Source organism: Molossus molossus, unplaced genomic scaffold (genome assembly GCF_014108415.1).
Source record: "Molossus molossus isolate mMolMol1 unplaced genomic scaffold, mMolMol1.p scaffold_m16_p_1, whole genome shotgun sequence".
Classification (NCBI taxonomy): Eukaryota; Metazoa; Chordata; class Mammalia; order Chiroptera; family Molossidae; genus Molossus; species Molossus molossus.
The window spans coordinates 206,375,575-206,402,399 of record NW_023425344.1 but is presented as its reverse complement, the minus strand read 5'-3'; the positions used below and the strand labels follow the sequence as shown (position 1 = coordinate 206,402,399).

At 46.1% G+C, this 26,825-nt stretch overlaps 1 pseudogene; it reads right to left on the bottom strand.

Moving 5' to 3' along the window:
- Positions 1 to 26,825, bottom strand: part of LOC118623336 — a 103,044-nt pseudogene that overhangs the window by 4,431 nt on the left and 71,788 nt on the right.

The window sequence follows — 26,825 nt, the reverse complement described above, 5'->3', positions numbered from 1 at the left end:
ATGGAAGGTACATGAGACATGCAAAATGCATTTTTAATGACTGAGATCTGCATCTCAACGTTTTCCATCTTTGCTGGGTCATTAAGTCTTTAAATCATTCAATAGTTTAATGATTTTTATAGTTCAGTGTTGTGTAGGTTCAAGTGTTCATTCTCTCCATGCTCCCTTGCCCATAGGACTCTCCAGCAAGAGCTCACCACAGGGTGATTTAACACATGGCACTGCTCTGAATGGGTTCTTTCTTGGCAGATTGTCTCCCATGTTGGCCATGATGAGAGCAGAGGCTCATCACACCCAGGCTTAGGTCCTACAGACAGTGAGAACAGTCCAAATTACCCTTGGAAATTCTTTCAGGAGTTGCCCTGTTGGAGGCCATGACACCATTCCTCACTGAGTCCAACCGGACAAGCTTTTCCTCCAGTTTTTGGATAGAATACGTAGTGTCTCTTTAGTGGAGCCCCTGGTGAAGAGCTGGCCTGTATCTAGGGGCTTTGCTGGAACTACATAAAGCCCTGCTGGTTCCTACACGATGAGAAGGAAGCAGAAACCAAGACTGATTGGGAACAGCAGATTCATATCCCTTCATTGAGCACTGAGTGGAATAGCAGGCAGAATTGCCTTCACTATTTAAATAGTTCTCTCTCTCTCTCTCTCTCTCTCTCTCTCTCTCTCTCTCTCTCTCCCCCCTCCATTTTAGTTTTGATGAACAAGTGGCAGTTCATAGCATGGCTGGATAGAACAGAGCAAGAGAGAGAGCACCAGACTGGGGTCCTGGGTATCCAGGTTGCAAAGTCAGTTCAGCCACAGGCATTTTGGAAAATGCTAAGACAAAGGGTCTTAGGAGGCCATAGACCACTAAAGCAAATAGAAGTTGTTACTTACTCTGGGGTTCCGTTTTCTCACTTGTAATATGCATTATTGGGGAAATATGATCCCACCTGGAGCCCCTAACATTGATGAGTTCAAGCTCAGGGTTCTTGGCTGAGAAAGACTGGCCACCTGGAGCAGCCTCAATAACCCAGTGCACTAGAAAAGCACCAGGACCCTCCCTGCTCTGTCTGGGAACATCCTAAGACAGAGTTTGGTAAAAGTAAGAACCAAGATGAAAAATGGGTACTCTAAGGAAATCCACACTGCTTGCCCCAGTGTTGCTCTAGGTCAGCAAATCCCATGTTAGCACCTTGTAAAGCAAGACAGGGTGCTCTGTATTGGAAAGGTAGAGACAGATACACTGTTCCTGAGATTGTGGAACTCCCAGTCTTGGTATTTTGAGTGTTTTATCACAAATGAGAAAGCTGAGCATTTTTTGGAGGGGTAGGGGTGAAATCCACTGGGAAAAATTATGGTGTATTAGGGCAGCTCTTTGCCTTTAATTCCTAGATTCACATCTCTTCAAGGCTGTGACAGTTATAAGTGCTATTCACCAAATATTTCCAATTTTACTTCTACTGAGAGCATAGTAGGTAAAGAGAGTGGAAACAGAATTTATGAAATCTGATTTTTTATGCCATATTTTTTGTGAGATCTTTTTTTTTTTTTAATTCTCAACTGAGGATATTTTTCCATGGATTTTCAGACAGAGTGGAAGGGAGGGAGGGGAGAGAGAGAGAGAGAGAGAAACATCGATGTGAGAGAGACACATCAATTGGTTGCCTCCTGCATGGCCAGGAATTGAACCTGCAAATCCAATATGTGCCCTTGACTGGGAATCAAACCCAAGACCCTTCGGTCCATAGGCCGGTGCTCTAACCACTGAGCAACCAGCCAGGACCATTTTTAAAAATATTAAAATGGGAGCCAATTTGGGTTTTTCTTCTAGGAGATCATTTTAGTTTGGCTTTTTTTTTTTTTTTCCCCTCTATAAATCTAAGCACATCTAAAAACCAGAAGCTGGAGCTGCTTGGCAAGTATCTTGGAATGCCAACAGGGCTGAAGTTAATTGCCTACTTCCTTTTAAACGCTATCACGCACCATAAAACATTTGGAAAATGTGGTTATCTTAATTTATAATATGCTTTGGAAAGGGCTTTCCCACTGAATTATGTCTGGAATGTAGGCATAGATGTAAGCACATGAAACCTACAGCAGTCTGCTGGGTTCGTTTAACACATTAAATGAAAGCAATGCTATGTCACAAAATCAGTCCACATGCCAGTAATCGTGCTCCAGGTCTGATTTTGTTTCCATCCAACTCAGAATTCTCAATAACTGCTCTACCACTTATTATTGATGTAAACTTGGGCAAGTCACAGCCTGCACGAGCTGCAGCTTCCTTCCTGAAAATGTTTCTGTATGCTGTCCCCATCAGATATTAACCCCCAATCTGCTGTCCCAGGTTCTCGAGGAAGACGCGTCCTTCCGGAGGTCGGGGCGGAGCAGGAGGCCGCCCAGCGGGCAGAGCTGGGAGGCGGTGGCCGAGCAGGTGCCCGCGCCCGGCAGCTCCGCAGCGCCCTCTGCCCACGGTTCCCTTCCAGGAGGATCCTGGCGAAGCCCAGCCCGGCCACCAGGAAGTTACGCCATATTTTTCTTAGGTTATTTATGTATTTTTTAAATGCTTTTAGGATGTAGGCGAGCTGAACATCTGCATGGATTAGTTGGGGTAAAAGTTGCTGGACACAGAATGGGGCTCTTTTGTGGCATCCTTGTTTTTTGGTCTCAGCCTGAATCCATCTCCTTAGCTCACCGTCCAGCTCGTCCGGCAGTTGGAGCCCGTCTTCTCATGAGCTACACACCAGTGTTCACGGGGGAGGGACAGGTGCCCTGTGGCTTCCTGCACCGCCCGCCTTGGTTTTCCACCCTCGGCTTCGCACCTCCCGCACCTCAGGGATCGCTGTCTTCGGGAGGACACTGCACAGAGTTGGGCCTGGGAAGCATTGCGGGCTGTTCTCGCCCCACAGCCACTTTCATGTAGTTCATTTAGAGTCACACAGGGCCTCAAGCTGCACCTTTTGTCACCCCCTAGGCGCTCCTGTTACAGTTAGTAGTGCAGCAGAGTATCCCAACGAAACCCACTGCGAAGGCCTGGTTTGGTGTACAGGATGCGTAGCACGTGGGAATGTTGCTGACCTTTCTGTTCCGTCCCCCTGGCCTGACTGTTATGAGCCGGTACCATGCTGCTATTTCTGTGGTTTCGTAGTGTATTTAATTGAGCAAGTCTCCCTTGTCTACAATTCTTTTCTAAAGTTACCTTAGTGATTTATTTATTGAGTTCCTCAAAAAGAAACCCAAGTGGAATTTTGAGTGGACTTGCACTGAATTTGTAGGTTAATCATTAACGACGTAATTACGTCTTAATAGAGCCATTCCAAGGTAGGTCATTCTGTATTAGATCATCCCGTCCAAAAGCGTGGAATGTGCTCTACTTATTCAGATCATTTTGTTTCCTTTATTAAAATTTTTAAATTTTGTATAGACGTTTTGGTGTATGCCTGGTTAATGCCTAGATATTTTGTGATTCTTATTGTTATTGTGAATAACTTCTTTTTAGTGATATTTTCTAGTAGCTGTTTTGGGTGGGAGAGATGCTGTAAATTTGTGCAGGGTGATCTTGATTCTGGAGACTTGCTGAATCTTGTTAGTTGTAATTTGCTTGAGTCTCTCTGTTTTTTGTAAGTTGACATTCTTTTTGCGTGTGTGGTAAGAATCAACCCCCTCCCCCCCCATTTAATTTCTGCGGTAGGTGGGTGGTAGAGGTTAGGGAGATGACTCACTAGGAAGGAGTAGAAAATGTTTCCTCCTCCCCCTACTATAGGGAGGGGCTTGGGCCTCAGTAATGCTAACATCTGGGCTATTCATAGAGTCTGAGACCTGCTAGTCAGGCCCCTGACCACTGTGATGGGGGAAAAGGTGGCCTAAAGTTCTCTGGCAACAGGAAAGGGGAGGAGAATGTCACCAAGAGAGAGAGAAAGAGAGAGAGAGAGAGAGAGAGAGAGAGAGAGAGAGAGAGGAAGACAGAGAAAAGGGAAAGACTCTTCAGGGGGACTTGGATGGGGCAAAGGTTAGTCTGGGGCCTGGAAAGTATCAGAGACAGTAGATGGTAAAATACTTCCCAGTTCCAGAAGAGTAGTGGGACCAGAGACCCACTGTCCAGCACTATTACCCAAAGAAGGCCATGATCACCTAATGTGGGGACAGGGGAAGGAGCTTAAGCCTCCTGGGAGACAGGCATAGGTACCTCCAACCCCTCCCACCACCAGCCCACAATGACCAACTGACAGAGGCCCGCCCCTTGCTTATCTGCGACCTCAATGCCCAAAGCTGTGGGACTTCTCAGAGTCTGAACCTCCTGCATCCTCAGAGCCACCACAAAGCAGAGCTGGGTCCACAAGGCACAGCCAAGTGGGGCTCCACCCTTGGTCCTGACAAGAAGTTTACTGAGGGAGGGCCTGAGTTGAGAATATTTTACCTGGGCAGCTGGTATGCCTTGATTATTATTTTTCGTTATTATTATTATTAATCCTCACCTGAGGATAGTTTTCCATTGATTTTTAGATAGAGTGGAAGTGAGGGAGGGGGAGAGAGACACATCAACTGGTTGCCTCCCGCACAGTCGAACCTGCAACCTGGGTATGTGCCCATGACTAGGAGTTAAACCAGACCCTTTGGTGCTCTCCCTACACTCTAACTCCTGAGCCAAAGCAGTCAGGGCCGGTTTGCCTTGTTTAATGGATAGCTGTAGCTGAGTATTAAGGTTGCTTTGATTTAGAAACTTGTCTGAACACCAGAGAGACAGCGAAATGGGGCCACCCTCTGCCCTGCACAGTATTGACTAGGGCAGGGAGGCCCTGGTTTAACAGCCGTGATTGGTGACTCAGATTTCAGCTGAGGGCCCAGTGACTATAAAATCAGGAAGTGAGGAGGGTGTTTTCTCCTGATCCCTCTTCAAGGGCTTGCTCTGCATGAACTAATGGCCACATTAGTACAGCTGTTCTTTGCTGACCTCTGCTCCCCTCTTTACTCCTTTTTTTTTATTTTTATTTTTTGCTGCTTTTCGTGAATTCTGCACCCCAGGCATCCAGATCCTGAATGTATGGAAACTCTCCTAGGAGAATGGGCTTTTATTTTAGTAGAGATTGGGATGATCAGAGACAACCAGGTGGGTCTGTTCTTGCGGGAAGGCAGACCGATGCCCTCACATCTCACTTAGGTGTCAGACTGCTTAGGGGTCCAGGGGTGGGGAGATGGGCCTGGCACCACTTGTAAGCAAGCCCCAAGGAGGCCAGACTTTCCTTGTAAATTTGTAACAAAGAGGCTATTTTGGAGCAAAGAAGCCAGAAGAAAAGAGCAGTGGAGTGAGAGAGCATAAGCTTGGTCCAGTGACTCAAATACCCTGAGCCTATCAAGGTGCTTCTGAGAGCTGAACAGCCAAGCCAGGCCGGCCCAAGGCGTGTCCCCAGGCCTGTGGGTGGGGCCCGCATTTTGGGGTGTACGCCTTGTTTCCTGTTCCGGCCTGTCTCCACCTGCTGCGTGAAACAACGGCTTGCAGTGACTCAGCTTTATAAATAGGACATCTACAGGGCAGATTATAGGAAACTCCCAGAGTCTTCTGCCTAGGTTTATTTTAGGTGTGCAGCTTACCCAAGTGAAGACCCAGCCAGCCTCCGCCAGCCTCCCTCCCTGCCGCGTCCTTGGGCTTTCAATTTGAGAGCGATCTCTTCTGCTCTGTGACCGGAAACCTCCCCAGGGGAGGTGGGAGAGGCCCCAGAAAAGGAGACGCTCCCTGCAGAGCAGTGGCCACTTGTCTCACACACCAGGCTCCGTGCCCAGCTCCTAACCTGAGTGTCTCGCTAACTTCCACTTACTCCCAGGGGGAAGGTGCCCTTTATTCCCATTTGGTAGATGGAGAAACTGGAATCCAAACCCACGTCTGACTCATTCTGGATCTCAAGGATAGCCACAGGCTCAGCTTCACCTGAGCACAGAATAAAAGGGCAAAAGGATCACAGCAAAGAGAAGGAGCCCTCTGTTTTCTGGAGAGGAAGGAAGGAGGAGGGTGCCAGTACCCTGGGTATTTGGTTATAGTTCCCCTTCCCCGGTGACACGCTTCTTGGCAGGGAGCCGACTCTGGAAAGCCAGATGAGAGCTTTGAGGGGTTCTAGGGCTCCTGCTGTCTCTGGGCTTAAAGGAGAAGCCGAGAGGGCTGCCTACACCAAGGTAGGAGGTTCCAAAACAAGGGTACTCAGGCCACTGCAGGTTTAGGAACTAAATGCTGTTCAAATATTTGCCCAGCACCTCCCTTACTTTTGAACTAGCAGCAAGAGCAGCCCTTGCTGAGTCACGAATACTGAACATTGAACAGAAATGCGGATGCGGTGCCTTTTCATGGCTCCCAGCCCCTGCTCTCTCCTGATTAACCAGGGCCTCTCTCACCCAGGGGCCCAGTTACAGGGACAGGTTTTTGCTGCTAGGCTGCTGGGCAAAGGATGAAGCTGGCACACCCCAGCCATCATCAAGTGGCCGGGACTGCCAATGCTCTTCTGAGCTACAGAAGTCTGTTTCCAACCATCTGTGAGGTCCCTCCTTCTAGTGCCCTCAAAGCTTCTGGATCCACCATGTTCAAAATAGAACACCCCAAGCTTGTCTCACATTCTCTTGTAGGTGATGGCCTCACCTTCTCCTGAGAACCCTAGTTAGAAAGTGTTGAATCAGCCTGGTCCCTCTGTTCCTCTCCTCCTTCCCACCATGTGTAATTGATTCTCCCTCCTAGTGTCTTTTCCTTGATGAAGTCCCCAAACCTCCCCCCATTGCCAGGGGCAGATAGCCCAACACTGGGTCCTGGCCTCAGGGCTTCCTTCCCCTGCCTTTTTCTGACCCAGGGTGAGTGTGTAACCCAAGCTGAGCTCACCAGAGGCCTTCCCCAGGATTTTCCAAGCTGAAGCACAGAGTTGAACACTTCCATCCTCTCTGGTTATTAGATGGAAGGCTGGGGATCTAGAGGCCTGTGGCCACGTGCCCGCTGCCTGGACAAAGCCCGCCGGCAGGGGGACCGAAGGAGGCCGTGCTGCAGGGAGAGCTCTGGTGAATGCAGAGACTTCCTGAGGAGGTGGAGTCCTAATCCAGCCACGCTTGGGCCCGGCTCTATCCTCCCTCCAATCCCTCCTCCTCAGAGTCACCAGGATTCGGTACCATTTTTCCAACTTTTTGTTTAAAAAAAAAAAAATCAAACTACAGAGATGTTTACAGAATAACACAATGAATTTCCACAAATCCTTCATGCAGATTCACCAGTTGTTAGGAATTCAGTCCCATCTGTATTCTCTCTCTCTCTCTCTCACATTTTTGTCCTGAACTGTTTGAAAATAAGTTGCTGAGGTCATAACACTTCTCCCCTAAATATTTCAATGTGTATCACCTAAGAACTTGAACATTTTTCTACATAGTTACAATATCATTCAAAAAATTTAACAATTATATAATAATAGTATCTAACATATATCCATATTCAATTTTTTCAAGGGAAATGTAAATATAGATATGTTATGTAATATTACTATAGTTGTTTTTATCCTTTTTCAATGTAAGATCCATTCAAGGGTGACAACTTGCGTTTAGTTGTCTCATCTCTTTAGGCCCCTATAGTCCAGAAGAGTCCCCCATTCTTTCTTGTATTTCATGTGAATATTTTTGTAGCATATCCCTCAATATGGATTTATTTTTCCTCATGATTAGAAGCATGCCATAAATATATATGTTTGTTTTGTTTGTTTTATCCTCACTCAAGAACATTTTTTTTGCATTTACTTCAGGTACAGTGGGAGGGAGAGAGAGAGAGAGAAACATCTATGTGAGAGAGGCACATCGACCGGCTGCCACCCACACAACCCCAACTGAGGCGGGGACAAACTGCAACCGAGGTACGTGCCCTTAGCGAGAACTGAACCCGGGTCTCTCTGGACCGCAGGCTGACGCTCTAACTGCTGAGCCAAACCAGCCAAGGCATATATATATGTTTTTAATGTTTTTTCTTTATTGATTTTAGAGAGAGAGGAAGAAAGAGAGAGAGAGAGAGAGAGAAACATCTATGAGAGAGAACATTGATTGGCCGCCTCCTGCATGCCCCCCTCTGGGGATCGGGCCCACAACCTGGGCATGTGTCCTGACCGGGAATCGAACCAGTGACCTCTTGGTGCATGGGTCGATGCTCAATCACTGAGCCACACCGGCTGGGCCTGCCATATATTTTTAACAAGAATGCGATAGAGAAGATAGGTTCTTCTCAGGGCATTACCTTAAGAGGCACATGATATTGGTTTGTCCCATTAGTGGTGGTCCCGTTGTCGCTGGCTGTTCCCCAGTATCCACTCTGTGTACCTTCAGTAATCAACCCCCACTTCCCCACAGTAGCTGTGCACATGGCTTCTCAGAATCAAGCCCACATTTCCCATCTTTTCTTGCAGCAAGGTGTGGCTGTGTGACTAAGTTTTAAGCAATGGGCTTCAAGTGTAGTGCAATTTCTGGAAAGTGCCCTGAAAAGATGAGGAACATGTCATTTTCCTTCTCTTTTCTCCTTCCTGAAGCATAAAGTAGCAACCTCCCTGCTCCACAGTGATTCCTAACCCTCCCCTGTTTCTTGTTTTTCTTCATAGCACATAACACTGTTGACATACTATTTATTTTGCTTATTTCATGTATTGTCTGCCTCTGTAACATGAACTCCATGAATGGTGCTGGTACATCACAGTGTATTGGTACTTGTTGTTGAAATACTGAAATACTTCTGTAGCAATTGGTGACTAGCTGCTACCCCGAGTCTCCATGGACCCTCCCACCCCATGGCACCTTAGTCTGCTAGGGCTGCCATAACAAAATCCCACAAACTGAGTGGCTTTAACAACGGAAACGTATTTTCCACAGTTCTGGAGGCTGAGAAGTCTAATATCAAGGTGATGGCCAGTTGGTTTCCTCCGGAGAGCTGGGCACCTTTTCTGGCTTGCAGATGTCTGCTTTCTCATTGTATATGGAAGAAAGTGAGAGAGCTCTCCAGTGTCTTTTTAAAAATAAGGGCACTGATGTCATCAGACCCGGGCCCCCTCTTCCTGTCCTCATCTACCTTAACTACCTCCCAAACTCCCCATCTCCAAATACCATCACACTGGGGGTTAGGGCTTTAAGGTGTGGATTTGGGGGAACACAATCATTTAGGCCATAACACCAACTAAACAGGCACTGGCTCACATAGTAGGAAGCTTCCAGGATCCTACTTCTGCATTAGGGACAGTGACAACCTGGTAATCAGTGCCCAGGCTCAGCCCTGAGGTGCTCAACAAAGACCGTTGAGTGCATGCATGCTAGATTCTAGGGTGGCACCAACAGGAGCTGGAGTCAGGTTTTTCAATAAATAAACATCAGGAAAATACCACGCAGAAATTCTCTGCTGTTTTAAAACAACGGATTTCTTATGCCTTTTCTCAAGTTGTTTTCTGCCCTCATCCCACCCATAGGGAGGAAGAAGAGACTCTGAGCAGAAATATAGAAGAGGACTCACTTTTGTTTTTTGTTCTCCTGAGATAAGTAATTGCCAGGCCCTTCCCTACATCCACGGAGGACTCAGAGAGGGTGGGAGAGGCAGCAGCAACAGCCTGAGGTCGGGAGCTGAAGGTCATCCTCAGGCGGCTCAGACCCACATGCCTCTCCTTGCTTCCCTTGCCTTCCAGTAGGTCCCTTCTGTGCCACAGGATGGTTTGAAGGCAGCCTCAGCTGCATTAGGACGTGCGCAAGCCCTGCGAACCCAGCCGTCCCTCATGCCGGTATGTACCTTAGAGAGGTGCTCAGACACAACACAGGGAGACATTACTCATAACACTGGGAAGACAGCTAAATACTCTAGTTGTCCAGCAATAAGGGAACAGATGAACAGAATGTGTCATTGCTGGAAAACCATGTACAATTTTTAAATGATAAATTGACCTATGGCGGACTGATATGGAAAGACGCTCGAAAATTTGTTGAGAGGAAAATAGTAAGTTGCAAATAATACCCATGGAATTTGTATATGAAAAACCTCCAATACTTTAAGTTTTCTTCCTAAAACCTACCTCCTTGAAATATCATGATTTTAAGCATACAGGAAAGTGTGGAGAATAAAATAAACACTGTGGACCCACCATACGGTATTTTTTGGCCATGCTTGTTCTAAATATTCACCATTCAGCATCTGAAATAAATTTGTTTATTCATTCAACAAATATCTGTTGAAATATATACTACATGCAAGACATTGTCATAAAGATTGTGCTAAGGGATGTGGATGTAACTGTGAACAAGGCAGACAAGCAACCTGCCCTGTGGAGCTTACTATTTCAGACAAACAAAGAACTAGTAATAAAGCAAATACATTATTACAAATGGTGGTAAATGATAGGAAGATAACAGGTTTGACTGACTTTGGACAGGAGGAGCAGACCAGGGCGATCTGAGGAGGTGATCTGTGAGCTGAGACTTGAAGAAGGAGAAACAGCCATAGAAAGAGCAGTCTGGGCAGAGAATCTCAGGACTGGGGCTGGCTAAATAATTTGCTAAGCCCAGTGCAAATGAAAATGCAGGCCCTTGGCCAGGGGTGGGAAGTCAATTCCTCCTTTCCAGGGGCTCACCACCCTCACTCACAGCCGATGAAAGACCCTCAAAGGATTGCTTGATAGTTGCACCCATACTGGGTGAGAGATCACTGTTGTCACCAGCTATGAGCCCAGTGGGGCTGCCAGCCCTGACAGAGATGGCTACTGCCCTGCCCAGTCCTGAGAGTTCACACCAGGTGCCTGACTCCCACCCTACCTACACCCTGCCCAGCCCCCTGCCAGGTGAAGGGTGACTGCAGAATGTAGGCCTCCCCCTGCCAATGTACCTGGTCACGGTTGCTGGCAGAGGGTGGCAGTGGTCATAGGCAGGAGGTGGAAAGGGTTGAAAGGGGGAGGTCAGATGGGCCCTGGGCCCTCAGAAGCAGGGAGGAGGCATGAGGCAGGACCATGGGTTAGCTGAGGCTCCAAGCCGAGGGCAAATGGCATGCTTCATTGTGCCGTCAGACTTCACTTGCAAAACACAGATTTAAAATTAATTATTAAGAAATTCAAGATGAAGACTCCAGAGCATTAAACCCTAAGCCCAGGGTTTCCCTTTCGGATACACTGGTCACAGGCCCGGAAGCTGGCCCTGCTCAAACTGACAGGGAGCCAGCATGACAGATCACAGTGAGCAGCAGGAAGCAGGAGAGTGCTGGGGGCTAGAAAATGCCGGGATCTGTGGGTCATTATAAAGGTCTTTTATTTCGTTCTCTGCCAGTGGGAAACCACCAAAGAGTTTAAGCAGAGAATTGATTTTAAGGTCATAGTAGCTGTGGTGGAGAAATGGGTTGGGCCATGAAAGAGCGGAAATACTCAGTCAATATTTGGGGGGCATAGGGTAAAGTAATGGGAGATGCAGAGATCAAGGAAGCGAGAGTCCAGGGAGAAGGAAGATACATACTGCGGAGTGGAGAGGAAGACTACAAGATCAAGAGCTAAGCCTGCGCAAGGTCCATCCCAAACCTGCCTACAACCCAGGATCCAGGGAACTCAGTGTTGCAAATGGTACTTGCTGGTTGAATTGTTCTCACGTCTGGACAAAGAAAGTCGAGTGAGCTGAGCTCTTCTCTGTCACCCTAGCAAGCTGTACTTCACCCACCTAGTTTTTTTCCACCAAACACTAGCCCAGAGGACTCAGCTCATCAGCTCGCAGGACAACGTGACTGAGGAAAACAGCGAAAGCCAAGGGTGCTGTTCTTCCCTCCCATGTGAGGCAGAATGCCTCTTAAAGCCCACTTGCAAGAATGGGAACAAAGGCCGGCCCTCAGCAGGACTCAGGGATGAATAGGAGAGAACAGTGGTTATATCTGGGCAATCAACCTCAACCTTGGTTATCTGAAATGCTAAGTGTAGCCTTCCTGCGTGCCCAGACCCTTCCTCTGCTCCGTAGGTTCTGAGGACCTGCAAGGGGACCTGGGCGCTTGGCTGGCTTCCTCAGCAGAGGGCTACAGTAGGTGTTCTATTTCCGTTCAAATAGCCATGTCAAAGAAACCTCAAGGTCTCCTTTTTGTAAACCAGTAAGAAGTTTCTTACAAGGGAAGAGGCACAGAGGAGAAGTAGGGGGTGGAGTGGGAAGAGCAGATTAAGGAGGAAGAGAGAAAGGGAGAGGTTTGCAGAGCCCAGTGCTTTGTGAGAGCTGACCACCAGCTGTCCAGGCTTCTGGAGACTGTTGGCTTCTTAGAAGAGGCCACAGGGAAGTAATGAGTTGGAGAGTATTCTTACAGGCTCTCCTGCTGCTGATGCACATGCAGAATGGGAGGAAATGCAGTCCTGGTTTGACCTAAACATCGGTCCCTCTTGAATCAATACTGAAAGCTGTCATTTTCTCCCTCCCTGGTGGCAAGTTTAAGTAAAAAGTAATTCGATTAAAAGCAGCATCTTAAACCTATTAATTTAGAATGGTCAGAAAGAAAAGGAGTCTGAAGAAGAAAGAAAACCCCTGCCTTTATTTCCTGTTAATTGGACCAAGAAAAACTCTTTTATTGAGCTGTTCTCATTGTTCTCCAGCGTGTGCTCTGGGGTTCTCAGGACTGTCGCTTAACTGAGGGCAAACAGCGTGGTGGGGAACATCTCTCAATGTGCCTGCAAAAAGTTAATAACTCCAAGAAAAAGGAAGTTTGAGAAGCATTGGGTTTGGAAGAAGTTAAATGCGTCAGTAAAGAAACTAAACTAGAGCCTTAAATAGGCTCATTTAAGTGCAAAGTGAATCTTCAGAGCATTGAAGACTGTTGATTTTCTACTCAATACCATTCTCTACTCCACATCTTTGCTCAGATAGTCTGGATTCTGTTTGACTCTGATACTGTGTGTTTCATGGGCTCCTTCCCCAGCGCCCGAGAGGCGTGTTGGTTGGTCTAAGCCATCTTCCCTGACAGTGATTGCTTTTGGTATGGACATGTACTGCAGCCCTGCCCAATGGGATGTAAAAAAATCAGGCTTGGGGACTCCTAGAAAGGTTTTCCTCTCTCTTGAAACAAAACACAAGATGAATATTTGCCTCTTCCTGTCTTTGGACATTATCACATGGAGACACAAGCTTGGAACTGCTGCAGAATCATGAGGGAAAAGTCAAGATCATCCAAAGCAGCTGATCTCAATTCCCGATGTTGTTGAACTGTTGCATTAGCAATTTGGGTTTATTTCTTCATTGTTCAGGCCATGGGGTGTTCTGTGTTTTTCAGCTAATAGCGTCCTGAAACCAAATGGACACAAATATGCAGACATTCCTAAATTAATTTGCCCACAGAAGGTCCCTCCTGACTGGCACTCACTGAGAACGCTTTGGGAAAGGTCAATAGAGTTGGGAGGACATGGAGTTGGGAGTCAGAACTGCAGGTTCTACTTTAGGTTCTAAAAATCACACCAGCTCCTTGGCCTCCTTTCCAATTTTGTGAAGACAGTGTGTTAACTAAAACAACATAAACCAAGTGCCAAATACTATGTGTGGCACATAGTAGGTGTGTCATAAATTGTTATTAATAACATGGTTGGGGAGGAATAATTCGGTTTCAAAATCTCATTTCTGCCTAAGAGTTCTAACCATTCCAAAGATAAAAACCTGTGTATTCTGCCCTGGCCAGTTTGGGTCAGTGGTTGGAGCATCAGCCTGCAGACCAGAGAGTGCTGGGTTCGGTTCCCGTTAGGGGCACGTACCTCGGTTACAGTTTGTCCCCAGCCCCGGTTAGGGTCGTGTGGGTGGCAACCAGTTGATGTGTCTCTCTCACATCAATGTTTCTCTCTCTCTCGTCCTCCTTCTCTCCCTCCTGCTCTATCTGAATATAAACCCAAAAATGTCTTCAGGTGAGGGGGAAAAAAACAAAAACCCTGTGTATTCTGGCCCTATACCAATTTATGATACCTGCTAGTCCTCCACTCAGCAGAAAGATACCATAATGTCCTCCACAAACACTCTGGCTCCAGGGCCTGCAGTTCCCACACTCTTCTGCTAAAGTAAGCCCAGTAAGCCCAGCCTTCTGCTGGGTGGAGCTCCCTGGATGGCCAGTGCCCCTTTGTGCATGCTAATGTCTCTGGAACACTCCACAGTGATAACTTCCACATGTACCAGATGCCTAGCCTGCCCCCAAAGGACAATATCCAGTTTAGAAACTCATGTGGATACCAAGGGATTGAGTTCCTCCCTGTCCAGTGCCCTGGCTGAGATTCAGAGTAGCAGCTGGCAGGCAGCTGACCTGGGATTGGTTCTCTCGCCCTCTCTCTCTTCCATTGAGACAATTTGTATGTACGTGTTACATCCCTAGAAAAGAATCCCAGGATTTCTTCTCCTGAGTGTGTTCATCCATGATGCCAGCGAAGGTCATCAATCAGTACAATGAAACCAAACAGGCAGGATGGGAGCAGATTGTTCTGCCGTTTTTCTAGATCTTTGAGTCGCACGTCGTATCAGGAGCTCCACACTTGTTTCACCCACACTTTTTCACTGTGTTCGTGAAATTCACAAATATCTCCCCACCTTTGTGATCAAGCGATGATTTAAAATTCGCAACGTAACCCTGCTTCATCGTCACCGTTAAAAACGAATGATGGCTGTGGAGCACAGCCTGTTAAGAACTGGGCCTGTGTCCCACTTTTTTGGTGTTGTTGATGGGCCTTCAGAGCATCAGCCAGGTCATTCGCGGCATTATGGCAGCATGGGCAGAGGACATTAAGACGGAGGCTTTGCGGGGTTCTGTTTGGGCTGACGAACCGCACAGCGTGGCTGTGGCTGGGTGTGCGCCTGCGCGCGTGCGCCTGCAAAGGTGTGCACTGGGCGCATGCGCACCACACCCAGGCGTAGTGACGGCTCGTTAGACGCACCAGCAGGGAGGAGTGAGGTGACCAGGCAGTATTACCATCCCCTCTTACAGACCAAGAACCTGATGCTCAGAGAGGCGCAGGGACCTGCCAGGGTGCCATCACCAGCCACGGCAGAGCCGCTTGTGAGACAGGCTGCCAGGCCGGCGCTCTTCCCATCCGTGAGGAACTCGTCAGGTGTTGGGCAGTGAGCAGGACGGTCTGTTCGGGGATGGAAGAGGCAGAAAAAAATTTCTACCGCAGCCTGGGCCTCCAAAAAAAGCTTATAGTCTACCTTTAAACATCACAAGTGAACTTCAAGTTGGCTGAAATAGGCTTTTCAGATTTTCCTGATTTCTATCAGCAATGATGTTGGTACTTTGCGTGTGCAGAGGCCAGACCCTTCCTGGAGAATCTTAAGCACAGAGGGAAATAAATTCTCCTCCTTGGAGCCTTGCAAGGCCTGTGAAATGATGAGGCTAGCCTCCTAGAATCAGCCTGGGAGAAGGGAGGAATGTGGTAAAGGGACCTACCTATCAAATCCATCTTAATGCTGTAATTTGACCTTCTACACATTTTCACACTCCAAGGGTAAATCATGCCAAGTGTGATAGCATCAGCTCTCTTAAATTTCTCGCTTTCTTCACGTATGGAGCAGTGTGCTAGGTTCCAGTCCTTAAGGTACCCACAGTCAGCTGGAAGAGAAAGACAAGGAATTGCTTGTCTATGGTGCCGCATGTTGATTGCACAGAAATCTAAATAAAACTGAGGTTTCAGGGAAGGCTTAGTGGAAGAGGTGACACCTATTAGATTTTGAAGGAGGACTAGAAGTTGGTTGTATGACAAATGGAGGTGGGAGAGAAAAAACATTTTAGAAAGAAGAAACAGCACCTGACAGGAATGGAATTATGAACCAGGACATGGTCAAAGAAAATTGAATAATTAGAAATGGCTGGAGCAAATGGCCTACTGGGACAGGAACTAGAAATGAACCTAAGTGGGGGAGAGGGAGGTGGGCAGAGCCTATCATCAAGGGCCTCATTGTATGCAAAGAAACAAAATTTAAAATATAGTCTTGTGCTGCATAACAGGACCGCATACACTATGGTGGTCCCATAAGATTATAATAGAGCTGAAAAAAAATTCCTATTGCCTAGTAATGTCGTAGACCTGGTAATGTCACAGTGTAACACATTACTCGTGTGTCTGTGGTGATGCTGGTATAAACAAACCGACTGCATTTTCAGTCATATAAAATACAGCACATACAATTCTGTACAGTCTATAATACTTGAAAATTATAATAAATGACTATGTTATTTGAATATGCCTTTACTATACTATACTTTTCTCACTCTTTTAGAGTGTCATCTTTCTGAAAAACTGTATGCCCTGTTATGCTGGCAGTAGGCTCATACATTTCATGTTTACTTCGTCTTTTGATTGCATTATTTTTTTCTTGTGCTTGATTTAATATCACGTTGTTTTATAAATTTAGTGTAGCCTATGTGTACAGTGTTTATAAATTCTACAGCAGTGTCCTGGGCCTCCACAGTCTCTCACCACTCACTCACTGACTCACGCAGAGCAACTTCCAGTCCTGCACACTCCATTCATGGTGAGTGCTCTATACAGGTATATCATTTTTATTCTTTTATATGCTATTTTTAAAAATATTTTTATTGATTTCTTTTTAGAGAGAGAGGAAGGGAGAGAGAGACAGAAACATTGATGTGAAAGGGAAACATCGACTGGCTTCCTCCTGCACACCCTCCACTGGGGATTGAGCCTGTAACCCGGGCACGTGCCCTGACCGGGAATTGAACCAGGTCTCCATCCATTGGATGATGCCCAATCCACTGAGCCACACTGCCGGACTTATATGGTATTTTTACTGTAACTTTCTGTGATTACATGTGTTTATTTTGTTTTAATCCTTACCCGAGGATATTTTTCTATTTATCATCAGATAGAGTAGAAGGGAGGGAGAGAGAGGAAGAGAGAGAAACATTGATGTGAGAGACACATCAACTGTTGCCTCCTTCCCAACTAGGGCCTGGGACAAACCACAACCAAGGTATATGCCCTTGACCAGAATCGAACCTGCAACTTATTGGTCCATGGGCCAACGCTCTAACCGCTGAGCCAAACCTGCGAGGGCTGATTGATTATATGTGTTTAGATACATAAACACCGTCACGTTACAGTTGTCTACAGTGCTCAGTATAGTCATATGCTGTACAGGTTTGCAGCCTGGGAGCAATAGGCTATCCCATGCAGCCTAAGTGTGTAGTGGGCTGTGTCACCTAGGTTTGTGTAAGTGCACTCACTCTATGATGTTCACGTGACAATGAAATCACCTAACAATGCATTTCTGAGAATGTATCCCTGTTGTTAAGGTGACTCATGACTGTAATCTTGAAAAGTCTAAGGTGACATTTAAGGACAGATGGGTGTGGGGCACTGGTGAGGAGCAGGCAGGAGGAATTTGCAGTGACCACCCAGGCATGAAGGGGGCTTGAACCAAGACAGAGCAGACTCAATTCTCGACACTTTCTGCTTGCCCAACCCCCAAACATGTCTTCATCCTTCTCCTCGCCACAGCCAGCAGCCAAACAAGCCTCCATCTCCTTGGTCCAGGCTCCCACAGTAGCCCCTCACCAGTCCTGCTTCTTTACTTCACAGCCTGTTCCCCACAAGGCAGCCGGTGTGACCATTTCAGAATGTAAGTTGTATTATGTCCCTCCTTCGTTTAAAACCCTTCAAAGGCTTTTCACTGACTGCTCTTGGAGTAAAATCCAGCGTCCTTACCACGGTGCACTTGATCCGGTCCTTCCTGTTGTCTGACCTCGTTTCCAGCTGTCCTCTCTGTCGTTGACCATACTCCTAACATTGGTCCTTCTTTCTGTTCCTTACACATGCCCAGCTCATTTTCAATTAGAGCTTTTTGCTAACTCTTCCTTCTGCCTGGATGCTTATATAGCTGTCACTTCTTGCCTTTCACGTTGTAATTTAAATGCAGCCCTGGCCAGTTTGGCTCAGCAGTTGGGCGTCGGCCTGCGGACCAGAGTCCCAGGTTCGGCTCCAGCTAGGGGCACATACCACAGAAAAAAAGAAAGAAAGAAAGAAAAGAAAAGAAATACAGCTTTCTCAGAGAGATTTTCTTTGACAGTCCCCTCAATTGACAAGAGCTACTGAGTGGTTCTCTATCAAAACTTTGTTTCAATTCTCTGAGCAGCTTTTATTACTATCTGGTATTTTTCTGTTTATTTGTCCATATATTTATTGTCTCCCTCTTCTGTAGTTGATGGTCTCCAAAAATAGCCGCCATCAGTGCCTTCTCTCACTGTACACACATGCTGGCTCACCAATCACAGGGTGGCATCTGTTTCTCCTTCCACTGAATCTGGACTGGCCTATGTCTTCTTATTACCAGCTTTGACTGACAGAATTCAGCAGAAAGGATTCGGTGCCAGTTCTGGGCTTAACTTTTAAGAGGCTTGGCAGCTTCTGCTTTTACTCTTGGAAGCTGGCTGCCATGTGACAAGTCTGACTGCCCTGGGACCACCGTGCTGTGAGGAAGCCCATGCTTCCATGTGGAGGGGCACACCGAGTGAGGGCTGAACGTCGGTGAGTGAGTGAGCGCAGCTGACACCGGAGCGGCAGAGGAGCTGCCTAACCTAGCCCTGGCCCAATTCCTGACAGACAGCCGTGAGACATAATCAGTCTTTTTGTTTGAAGTAAAAGTTTTGGTGTTTTGTTAAATAGCAGCAGGTATCTGACACATCCGTCCACTAGAATGAAGCTTCGAGAACTTTGCCTGGCCATCCCTGGCACAGACATAGACTCAGTAGGAATTTGCTAAATATGTGAATTTGGGGAAAATGGAGTTAACCGTTGACTGGAAGTATCAATAAAGCAACAATGCTGATGTTTGACAGTGTAAATGCTGGAAACCAGGGAATTGAAGTTAGAAAGTGAGATATTGGAGGGGGGTGTGTGTGTGTGTGTGTGTGTGTTTAAACAAGTGTAGAGATATTGGAGTTTAACATTTCAGTTCTAAGTTTTGAGAATATACAGGATAGGAACACGGCTAAGTGGGGAGAATATAAAGGTTACTGAGGTTGAGTTGGTAAATGAACTGGACGCTAGGATGTTGTCTGAGATACCCATTAGAAAATGAAACTTTGCCAGGATGATAGCGGTGGGGAGAGGCACTGGAAGTTTCCACTTGAGAACTGAGAGAGGCCCGTGGAGGAAGGTGGTAGGTATGCCGGGAAAGATCTAGTTTCAGTGAAGGCCTAAAGTATTCAGTGAAGAGTCTGACAGAACAGGATGGGGAGATGGCTACAGTGGAGCAGAGGAGGCCGCCCCTAAGGAAGGGGTTGTCAGGGAGGCTGCAGTGGGCGACAAGTTTGGGGTGGGGCGCAGAGAGGGGTGCCGGGCTGAGCCGAGCCGAGCACAGAGGAGGCTTTCACTCTGAGCAGCAGTGAGGGAGGACTGATGAGATCATGAGGGAAGTTGACTGGCCTCGAGATTTTGGCTGGCCTGGAGATGTAAAATTTTGGTTTTCCTGCCAACACATCCAGAAGATAAATAATGTTTTTTGTTGACAGTAGAGTCAGCAATCTGAGACCGTTTCCCAGGATTCCAAATGAAACTGGCGAAAAGGTGCAGGTGGGGTGTGGTTAGGCCCGGTCAGTAAACACCCCCCTGCCCTGCTGGCCTTGACACTGCAGCTCTGAGCAGAGAGGGGAGGAGCAGGCAGGCTGAGGCCTGGGGTGGAGGCGCAGGGCCCACCTGCTTCCGGACTCTGCGGAGCGTGGCTTTAGAGGAATGGTTGGCACGACTGGTCCGACCATGTGGGACTGGTACCCTAAAGGTCTGCAGAAAGGTAAACTGGCCTGAGCAACATCTTTTCAAATCCTTTAAAACAATACGCTTTACCACTATTCTTTCATATTATCAAAGTAAAACATGTTTAACATAAAAACTTTGTTTTCAAATCTCCAAAACAAAGACCCCTTCCAGCCCACACTCCTCGTTTCGTCTCCCTCTATGCACAAAATGAGCATGAAGAAGAGCTAGGTCCTTCACATACTATTAAATTCCCATCTTAATAACCCACTCAGTCTCTCTGGGCTATTCTGTTTCTTGCCCTGATTCTCAAGTCAAATGGAACCAAGCAAAGGACAGGTAATAGAGCTATAACAATGGATTCCTTCAAGCCCTTCTGGTCTGTTATTCAGACTGAAAGGTATGTATTAAGTTCCCACTCATTCGTCAGGTCTGTTTTGATTACAAGGGACTGAAACCCAAGTGAAGCTGGCTTAGGCCAAGAAGGACATGTATTGGTTTATACAAATTTTTAAAAAGTTTGGAGGGGCAGCTCAATCAGTTGCTTAAATGTTGGCAAGAATCTCTCCCCTACACTGCTCCATCTTCTCAGCTCTGGTTTTTCAATATCAGCTATATCTTAGGAAGGATTTCCCCAGTTGGTGACTCCCCAAACCTCTAGGCTTATCTCCTGTCAACTTCGTGGCACCAGCAAAAAGAACACTTTTCTGAAGGATGGTTCTCACTGGTTGTGCTTGGGTCACTTGCCCATCCCTGAACCACTGTGACAAGGAGGAGGCTGTCTCTCATTGGTCAGACCAGGATCACATGCTCACTCTTGGGGTAGGCAGTCCCATCCAAGTGGGACATCATCCCGTCCAAGCCACATAGACAGGAAAGGGTGGTTCCCCAAAGACACACTACAATTACCAGGAGGAGGGGCGTGGCATGCAGGGCTGATGCCAACAACAGGTAGCTGCTCCACAGGCCAGCTTCCTGGATATGTGGCCTGTGCAGTTACACAGGGCCTGGTCATCAAAGGGTCCCCACACGTGGTGTCGTGCTCAGCTGTTACCATTTTGAAATTCTTAATACTTTTTTAACTAGGGGTCTTACATTTTCATTTTTCACGAGATCCTGCAAATTATGCAGCCAACCTTGCTGCTACACTACTTGTGCACTGGGAAGGATTCCAGAAACACATAACACCCAGTCCCCTCGGAGACAGGGAAACACAGAGCACGTTTGGGAAAAACCAAGTAGTCTGTTGGTTGAAAGGAAATAATGGAAAGTACATTCACCCATTAATTCATTTACTCACTTATTCATTTAAAACTTTATTAAGAGGGATCCTGCTACTATCAGGGAGCAGGAAGGGAAAAACACTGGCTGTCAAGGCCCTCGAGAAGCTCAGTGCATTAGAGAGAGATATGTACACGGACAGAGATATGTACACAGAAAGGCAGAGGTAAGGGATGGGATAAAAATAAGCACCTAGCCCGGCCAGTTTGGCTCAGCGGTTAGAGCGTGGGCCTGCGGACCAGAGAGTCCCAGGTTTGGTTCCCTCTAAGGGCATGTACTTTGGTTGCAGTTTGTCCCCGGCCCCGGTTGGGGTTTTGTGGGTGGCAACCAGTTGATGTGTCTCTCTCACATCGATGTTTCTCTCTCTCTCTCTTTCTCCCTCCCAATCTATCTGAAGATAAGTGCAAAAATGTCCTCGGGTGAGGAAATAAATAAATAAATAAATAAATAAATAAATAAATAAATAAGCAAGCACCAAGCCCGGCTGGTGTTGCTCAGTGGTTGAGCGTCGACCCATGCACCAAGAAGTCACTGGTTTGATTCCCAGTCAGGGCACATGCCCAGGTTGTGGGCCAAATTTCCAGTAGGGGGCATGCAGGAGACGGCCAATCAATGTTCTCTCTCATCGATGTTTCCATCTCTCTTTCTCCCTCTCCCTTCCTCTTTCTCTAAAATCAATGAAGAAAAAAAATATTGAAAACAAATAAATAAGCACCAAAAGCTGTGGGAGCACAGAGAAGACAACACTAACCGGAGGTGGGGACAGTGGAGGTGCTCCCAGGGGTGGACAGGTGTGATTGCCCAACAGAAGTCAGTAGTCATGGAGCATGTTAAGCTTCCTGGTTGACAACTGATAGGGAAACTCATGGAGATGGTTCCACAGAGCAGGAGACGTCATGGAACTTGCTTCCAGATGGAGGCTCGTGGACGGAGGAGCCACTGTGCAGAATGCATGATGCTCCCCAGGAGCACCATCACCCCAGCCCTGACCCAGCCACCGAATATGCTTCAGGTCTGACGTTTCCAGGGCCAGACCTAAGTGTCAAGATTTTTGCAGTTATCAACTCAGCAGGTAAAATATTGCTTACATCTTGGGCAGAATATAGTAACTACTTGAATTCCCAGTAAGAAGACAACATTGGAACAATCAAAGAAATTTTACCTTCTGAACACCAGGACTTTTCATTTTATATGAACCGTCTTCAGCCAGGTAATCATAGAATGATAAAGGATAAAATAATTGGCCCTGATGTGGCTCGGTTGGGCATTGCCCCATGTATCAAAAGACTGCCAGTTCGATTTCTAGTCAGGGCACATGCCTGGGTTTTGGGCTCAATTTATACACTTTTTAAAAATTGAGAATGTGGGCACCAATAGACTCATACCAGGCAGTGTAATTTTACTCTAGCAGACTTTTGACTATTTGTCCCTTTTGAGTATCATCATGGACTCAGACCCTTAACTGGTTCCAAATAGCTATGATCACTTTTTTCTCAAAAAATTAAAATTTGCTGGAAAAAAAAAATGCAAACAAAGTGCCTGCCCTTAAGAAACTTACATTCTTTTTAGAAAAACAAGCTCTAACAGCGGGAAAGTGTAGTGAACAGAAGAAGGCAGCACACAATGGTAAGAAGCTGTCATATTCTTTGAATGCACTGATTAATATGGGAGCTAAGACATTTCCTCTGGGTCTCGAGAAAATGAATCAGCATCACAGTTGGATTCAGAAACCTACAGGAATCTCCGGATGAGGGGAGGGGAAGGGCACACCTGACTGTACAAAGCTGGGGAGGAAGAAGCAGCATGACCGAGTGTCCCCCTGCCAAAGGAGGAGTAGCAAGTGAGGGCTATGATCGCTCATGGACCAATGTGAGGCCTCCTTAAAGCAACAAGTAAAGACTTCAGATATTTTTGCTGAGTAGCAGATCACTGGAAAACTTAGTGACTTAAAACAACTACAACCATTTACTCTTTTTTTTTTTTGAGAGAGAGAGAGAGAGAGAAACATTGATATGAGAGAGAAACATCGATCGGCTGCATCCCGCACAAACACTGACCAGGGATCAAGCCCAAAACCCAGGCATGTGCCCTGACTAGGAATCAAACTGGCAATCTTTTGATACATGGGGCAATGCCCAACCAATTGAGCCACATCAGGGCCAATTATTTAATCCTTGATCGTTCATGGTTCTGGAGGTTGACTGGGATCAACTAAGTCGTTCTTGCTCAGGGTTTTTGATCCCCAGTTTTCGTGGTTACAGTCCAACGGGGGTTGTAGCTGGAGTCATTGCAAAAGCTTCACTGCTTTATGTTGGCTTTTTTTACCTTGGCTGGGGCTTTCCGCCACAACATACCTCTCCCTGTGGCCAGCTCCCTCACAGTATGGTGTCTGGGTTCCAAGAGTGAGGCAGGATGTGGCACTACCAGTTACTGAAGGCTTGAGGCCAGAAACTGGTTTGGCATCTCTTAGCTACATTCTATTGTTCAGGCAGTTTCAGAGACCAGATTTGAGAGGGAACATAGAGTGCCACCTCTGCATGGGAGGTGTGTCAAAGAATTTGGCGGCCATTTTAAAAAATGAAAACATGCCTGGCCTGTGTGGCTCAGTAGATTGAGCATCATCCCATGGACTGAAAGTTCCTGGTTCAATTCCCAGTCAGGGAACATGCCCAGGTTGCAGGCTCAATCCTTAGTAGGAGGCATGTAGGAGGCAGCCGATTGATGTTTCTCTCTCTCTCCTTTCCTCTCTCTCTAAAAAAATGTTTTTTTTAAAAAAAAACATCGTGTTTTGAATTTGAAGTGCATTATATAAATTCTCTCATTTAATTCTCACAACTATTAAGATCATTTTACAAATGAGGAACCAGACACAGAGAAAACAAGTCACTTGCTCAGGATCACATAACACTACCTCCAACACCCATGTTTTTAACTACTACTCTCTGTTAGGTTCTCTATACTTGTAGAAAGAGGAATCTTCAAGGGGTGGATGAAACCCTGAGTGGGAAGGGACCCCTCAAACCCCCCCCCCCCCCCACACACACACACACACATCCCTTCCTGAGAAATCCTAAGCCGGACACGGATGTGAATCTGACTGCGCTGGCCCAGGAGTTCACTCAGAACCTACAGCACTCAGGTTATATATTACATGATGCAACCTCTTTACTGGGAAGGGATTTGGAAATAGGTGAAACATTGCTGTGCGCTGCCCTGCCCACAGAGGCCTTTGTGAGTACTTTCTTTGGACCTTGAAGAGCAGGTAGAATTTGAGTCATGGAGAAGAATGAAAAGGATTGCTAAGGTTTTCTTGTGGGAACTCTCAGGTCCTCAAGCTTTGGCCTTCATTTGCTCCAGGGAAGGCCTTTTTTCTGATGCAACATATCAGAATCTACTGTTAGAAATAAATCATTCCTTTCTTACATGTCTTCAGTTTGGGGACATTTGGTTTGCCCAAAAGATATTGAATTCAATGAAAACAGCTTTGTCCTACTACACACAAAATTTATACTTGGGTTGTGTTAATATATGGTCCCCTTACAGAACCCAAAGAACCTGCCCTCAACAGGAAACCTCAGTGGCTTATTTTCTCTGTGTGAGGGTCTGTTGAAAAGAGCAGGGAGTAATTCAGCAGGAAAAAAAAAAATTGGAGTTACAGCTTAATTCTGGCATGATCATATGGTTGGAAAGTCAAAACAAAAACCTGTAGATTTACTTTTTGTTCAAAGTTCAGTTGGAAAGATTGCATAAGACCCAAGGCTTCAGGGCTGAGTGTGTTCTGTGGTGAGGCTGCTGGGTTTCTGAATAAAGACCTGTAGTTAGAGTGTCATTTCCTGCCCTGCTTTCTGCATCGTGGGTATGGTGTACATCGCCCAGCTCGTCTTAGGAGAAGGGAGATCTGTGGCTACAGTTTTCTAAAATGATCCACATTAAGACCCAAAAGGAGAGAGTTCTGAGGCACATCAACTCTTGGAGGAAATCCTGAAAAACATTGTGATAAAAAGGCACTTCCTTAAAGCCAGAGCAGTTTGTCAATGGAATTGAACCCCAAAGCTATGTGAAGGGCTTGAGAGCTACTCTTAGTAGACAAGATCAACAGATGTTCAACCTTATGAATGGTGGGGTTTTATTTTTTATTTATTTTAAAATAATTTTAGATTTGTTTTTTTATGTTTTTGTTTTTGTGTGTGTGGTACATGCCCCTAGCAGGAATCAAACCCGGGACTCTCTGGTCCACAGGCTGATGCTCAATCGCTGAGCCAAACCGGCCAGGGTGAATGGTGGAGTTTTAGCCCATGACCAGTAGAGCATCCAAGGGACCTGGGTTGCCCTGGCCGGTTGGACTCAGTGCTTTGAGCATCGGCTCTCGGACCAAAGAGTCACAGGTTCAATTCTGGTCAAGGGCACATACCTTGGTTGTGGTTCGGTCCCCGGTCCTGGTTGCAACCAATCGATGTGTCTCTCTCACATTGATGTTTCTCTCTCTCTCTCTCTCCCGCTCTATCTGAAGATAAATGAAAAAATATCTTCAGGTGAGGATTAAAAATAAAAAAAGAACCAAAAGATGTGGGTTTTCTTTGCATACATTACACTTACACACAGAGAGAGCAAAGCCATGCTCCAAGTTCAAAGGAGAGCCATCCATCTCTAGTAGGCTACTTTAAAAAACATTGTTTTAACTGGAGAAATATATGTTTATTGTAGAAAAAGCATAAAACTGCAGAAAAGAGACAGTTAAAACAAAACAAAAAGAAAGCCATTCGTAACCTATTACCAGAAATAATCACTGTTATTTTGACATATTACCAGAATTTTATTATATACACACACGTGTCAGTGATCATGGGGTCATACCTTCCATGTTGTTTTGTTCCTTGCTCTTTTTCTTATTACACTATAGCATGACTGTTTTTCACAACAATAAATACATTTCAATGGTATTAAGTATCTAATATTTATTTGCAAAGCTGTATCATTATTTATATAATGAATCTTCTATTATTGGAGGTTAATATTTCCTTTTTTTTTTTTTTTTTTTGCTATTATAAGCAATACTGTAGTAACTAATATTAATTATTTCCTTAGGATATGTTCCAAAGAATGTAATTGCTAGGTCAAACCTTATGGGCATTTATGAGGATTTTGATACTATATCAGTCAGGATAGGCTAAACATTGTAATAAACATCCCCAAATCTCAGTGTCTTAACACAATAAAAATTTACTTCTCTCTTATATTACAGTTCAGTGTAGGTCATCTGGTGGGGGTGGAGGGTGCTCTGCGTAGTTGTCTGGAACAAGGATTTGTTCCCCAATCGCCAGGGCCTTGGAGTTCTCCACTGGTTCCGCTGATTTCAGCTGAAAGGCACAGGGAGAGAGAGAAACAGAGAGGAGAGGACGGAGAATTGCACAGGTGGTTTTAGAGCCAGACTTGGAAGTAACTCACATCACTTCTCTCTACCTTTAGTTAGCCAGAACTCAGTCACATGACCACTCCTAACTGCAAAGGAGGCTGGGAAATGTAGTCTTTCTATGTGTCCAGGAGAAAAAACAGAGTTTGATGAACATAGAGCATTGTCTCTGCCTTAAGCATACATTACCAAGTTGCCACCAACCAAGTTTTTCCAGTTTCCATTCCCACCATGAGGATATGAGAATTCCTATTTCCCTCCACCCTCTATATAAGAGGATGACATTTTTTAGTTCTGTTTTCTATAGATCTGCATGTAGCATTGTTACTTCTCTGCACAATTAGACTCAGAGTACCAGTTTTTCTCTTTGGAGATAATCTCATTGCAATCAGGACCTAGAGAGCCTCTAGAAAGCCAGGACTCTGCATTCC